The sequence below is a fragment of the Gossypium raimondii genome, chromosome 13 (assembly GCF_025698545.1).
Source record: "Gossypium raimondii isolate GPD5lz chromosome 13, ASM2569854v1, whole genome shotgun sequence".
NCBI lineage: Eukaryota > Viridiplantae > Streptophyta > Magnoliopsida > Malvales > Malvaceae > Gossypium > Gossypium raimondii.
Window position 1 is genome coordinate 44,061,790 of NC_068577.1, and position 4,633 is coordinate 44,066,422.

At 31.5% G+C, this 4,633-nt stretch overlaps 1 long non-coding RNA gene across 1 annotated transcript; it reads left to right on the forward strand.

The window, feature by feature from the left end:
* Positions 1 to 453: 453 nt before the first annotated feature.
* Positions 454 to 3,882, forward strand: LOC105784444 (uncharacterized). The gene is made up of 6 exons (XR_001130522.2): positions 454 to 878; positions 1,290 to 1,502; positions 2,931 to 3,011; positions 3,100 to 3,208; positions 3,298 to 3,394; positions 3,496 to 3,882. It is a non-coding gene; the product is annotated as an uncharacterized LOC105784444 (long non-coding RNA).
* The last annotated feature ends 751 nt before the right edge of the window (positions 3,883 to 4,633 follow it).

Sequence of the window (4,633 nt, forward strand, 5' to 3'; positions counted from 1 at the left end):
AAAAAATAATTTTACTTTAAAAAATAGCCAATTTATATAGCAAAACATTTAGCGGCGTTTTTATAAAAACGCCGCAAAAGGTAAGAATAGCCGCGTTTTTATAAAAACGCCACAAAAAAAATAATTTTACTTTAAAAATAGCCATTTTATATAGCAAAACATTTAGCGGCGTTTTAGTAAAAAATTTCACAAAAAATAATTTTATTTTAAAAAATAATCATTTTATATAGCAAAACCTTTAGGGCATTTTTATAAAAAACGCCACAAAAATTAATTTTACTTTAAAAAATAGTTATTTTATATAGCAAAACCTTTAAAAATGCCACAAAAAATAATTTTACTTTAAAAAATAATCATTTTACATAACAAAACATTTAATGCGGCGTTTTTATAAAAAAACGCCACAAAAATAATTTTATAAAAAATAGCGTCATTTTAAAAAATCCCCTCCCCCTCTCCAAAATCCCCAACTTTCCCTCCTAAAATCCCTAATTTCCCCCTTGAAACCCCCAACTTTACAAACATACCGTCCTTTAAAATTTTTAACTCCATGCCCATTGCTATCTTTTCTTCCTCAACCCCAATTCTTAAACGCCCAAATTTGGAAAGCAATTTTTTCTTGCTCTGCCTCCATGAAGCAGCCAAGAGAAGTGCAAAAGCGGCTGTCTCATCTACTCTTCCATCTAAGTTATTTGGGAAGAAAGAAGATGAACTGACTCAACTGTGGCAAATGAAAACGGTAAAGTGCCGGATGAATATGAGAGTGAAGGGTCTATTGAGGAAGCTACCTTTATGGAGTCAGTTTCAGATTCGAATCCTATTGATGAAAAGCTACCATTCTGATAGGAGGAAGTAGCTCCGTTGTTTTGAAGGATAAGGTAATATCTTATATGTTCATTTACGGTCTCAATTTATCAGCTTGTCTATCTGTAATTAGGGGATTAAAGAAAATTAGGTTCTAGAGTCACTCTGATTTCTAAATATTGATGGTAATACTGGTTGAATAATTGTTGATAGAAAGATCAGAGAGAAGCAATTAAGACTTGTCATTCAAAATTATATGATGATATGAATGTAATGAATGATTATGAAGGATTTGCAGATCAATTTTCTTCCCAGCTAAGTGGAAATTTTAGCAGTAGAATGACTACGCCGCATACAAACAAGAAGAACTAGTTATATTCTTATGTTTTCCACGTGTTTGTTTTAATGCCTGTTTGGTATTTAATATATATATATATATATATATATATATATATATATATATATATGTTTTGTTGGCTTTGAAGGTATGAAGACCTCATCATGGTGAGGGGAAAAGCACAAATGAGGCGCATAGAGAACAAAAGCGACGAAATGGGCTACTTAAAATTCTTTAACAAATCAAATGCTTACTCTTTATCACTTTCCGGAAAGTCTGAGCCAATGCACAATGGAAAAAGGTGTTTGGGCAGCTGCACATTTCTGACAAAAGCAGCAAAAATGATCTGCACCAGGCAATTGTAAGTTCGTTCTACTTGATATAAATAGTAATGATGGAAGCTTGCTTGACCATGGTTGATGTGTATCCTAGCAGTGAGTGTACCATGGTTGTGCATGCCAATTACTTGTCTAGTTCTTGCACTTTATTTGTTCTATGTTTTTTGGCCGTCATGTCATGTGTCCATCTAATATAGCTATGATAGATTTTGAAGCCTGGGAAGTATGAAGTTTTGGTATGCTATGGTCTGCATTATTTTCCTTTTGCTTATTTGGACTTTGAATGTACATTTCTAGTAACTTTTGTTTATGATTTATCAGGATAAGAAAAGAATATTTTATTTTGCCAAGAAAATTGGTAGCCATATGTGGTTGGATTGATAAAAAGGTCATAGTCACAGATTGACAGAAACCTAAAATATATCATTTCATTGTGTCTTATTCAAGGCATGTATTTATTTTTGCTCCAATTTAAACGTGCTTAATTATCTTTTTATTCAAAAGTTATTACATTTTGATGTGACATTATTACTTTTTATTTTATAATTAAATAAAGTTTAATGTTTAAAGTCCAATCACGTTTTCAATTCTGACCATTCATTCACCATATTAAAGATTATGATTAGAGTCATCTCTTTGGTCGCATGGCCATCCATTTTATTCTTGGAAAGGTATTTTTCGGATAAATAATTATTGAGTAATTAAAATGTGTAAATTTTTAAAGTGGAATGATTAAAATATAATTTTATATAAAATTTAGAGACTGTTGGTATAATTTACCTAAATTATTTATATATATAATTATTTATTTTATAGCTTTAAAGTTCACACAAAAAATATATATATTGTATATTAGATTTTGACACGCTCATAATATAGGTGAAAACAATTATACAATAAATGTATAAAATTTTGATTAAAAAAAGATTCTGATGTGGTATTTTCTTGGTATTCCGTTGTTTTAATCCAAGTCATGTGAGTTTTTTCTTTGTCAAATGCTTGCAGCTTGTGGTTTGAGTTTTTTCATTTTATCTGCATACCTTTCATCTCATCTTATTTCTATATACAGCGATGACATATTAAATGCCTATTAGTAAAAATCCACAAGATCATACATACAGGTGCTTACAAGAATAAATAGCTTTATTTGTGACATTCTTAGGGCTGTTACCAATGTTCCATTAATTTATTATGTTGATTCCAGGCATTAGGGATCAATAATTTTATTTTAAGATGATGCGAAGGGGGTGCTATCATCATAAATCTCCCATCATTATGACTTTTAAGTTTAATGAATGGCATATTATCATTATGATATTAGCAATATATGCATAGTAAACAGTATTGCAGGCTTTGTCTTTGGTTATATTCCTTTTTTATGAAGAGAGGCTTGAATTTTATGTTTAACTTTTAACCTGTATTTTGTCCTTGTTCTGTTTCTTGACTATCAGGCAGCTAATGGCTGTGATATTGAGCATGTTGCGTATGGTTTTTTCACACAAGTGTTTGTATTATATGAAGAAGAAATTGCGGTAATTGTAATACTCAGATCGGCTATTGTTGAAGTCTGTTATGCCTTTCTAATTTGTGTAGAGTTTCATGAATGTTTACTGATCATAGGACTCTAAAGCCCAAGTGACTGCAATTCATATGATAATTGGGACTCTCCAGAGGATGAATGTATTTGGTGTTTGAGAACAGAGATACTTTGACACACAAAGCCACAGGAGTAATATTGCTTCCTCTTCTCTGATTCATTGTACTTCATTGAACTGTTTATACAAAACTTACATATGTGTTACTTTGGTCAATATTCAGCTTGGCTATTGAAGAAGGCTAATCAGTGCAGAGCTGTTTATGCATGTTCCCATCTATTTTGGGTTGATAATCAGGATGGCATAAAGGACGACGAGAGGTCTGGCCTCAAAACTTGTCCTTTGGTTTAGATTTTTTTCATGTAAACATTAAATTCATTCTAACAATAAGAAACTGAAAACTTTGCGGGAGAGGTTGCAGGGTCCTCTAACAATAAGCAAATCACCAGTTCTGCAATCCAAGGGCTGATAAAATTAATTAATACTGAGATGCAAAGTGATTCCACAAACCCTGATATTGTGGCGGATGCTTTCCTTGCCAGCACCTTGCGTTACATTCAGTTCCAAAAACAAAAAGGCGGTGTAGTGGGTGAGAAATTCGATTCCGTTAAACTGTAAATTGTTGAGTCATGTAAAGAAGTAATGCATGGTAGTTAGAGATGTAAATAGGCGTTTATTCTGAATTTGGATTTCATATTTGCTTGATTATATCTTTTATTAAACTGTAAATTATTGAGTCATGTAAATTGTATTATTTCTTTTATTACCAAGATTTACTTGATTAAGAAAATGCATTGTATTTTTTATTGCCTTGCAATGTGTATAATCATAGGCTTGTTCAACTAGTCAGTTTGTTGCTCATATGTATTATTTATTTTAGTTTTGATTCTAAATTTTTATTTTTACTTTAATATTTACGATAACTTGAGTTCTAACTTTTGGATTTTAATTGTGTTATTAATTTATTATTTTAAATTCTAAAACTAAATTCATTAATTTTTATATTTAATTTTAAAGTTAAAATTTTCATAGAAAATTTAATTTAAATAATATTTTTTATCCTTAAAAGTATATTTAAAGTTCAAATTTAAAAAATAAAATAAAATAAAACAAAATATTTATCATAAAAATAAATATTATTTGATTAAATATATATATTTAAAGGTTATGGTTTTTAGCGGCGTTTTTGTGAGAAGCGCCGCTAAAGGTCATGGTCTTTAGCGGCGTTTGTGATAAAAGCTCCGCTAAAGGTCATGGACTTTAGCAGCGTTTGTGGGAAAAGCGCCACTAAAGGTCATGGTCTTTAGCGGCGTTTGTGGGAAAAAGCGCCGCTAAATGTCTTGGTCTTTAGCGGTGTTTTTGGGAAAAGCGCCGCTAAAGATATTAGTCTTTAGCGGCATTTGTGGGAGTAGCGCCGCTAAAGATATTGGTCTTTAGCGGCGTTTGTGGTAAAAGCGCCGCTAAAGGTCTTGGTCTTTAGCGGCGTTTTTTTCTAAAAACGCAGCTAAAGTTAGCGACGCGTTCTTTAGCGGCGTTTTTTCCGGCGCTTCTCAAAGCGC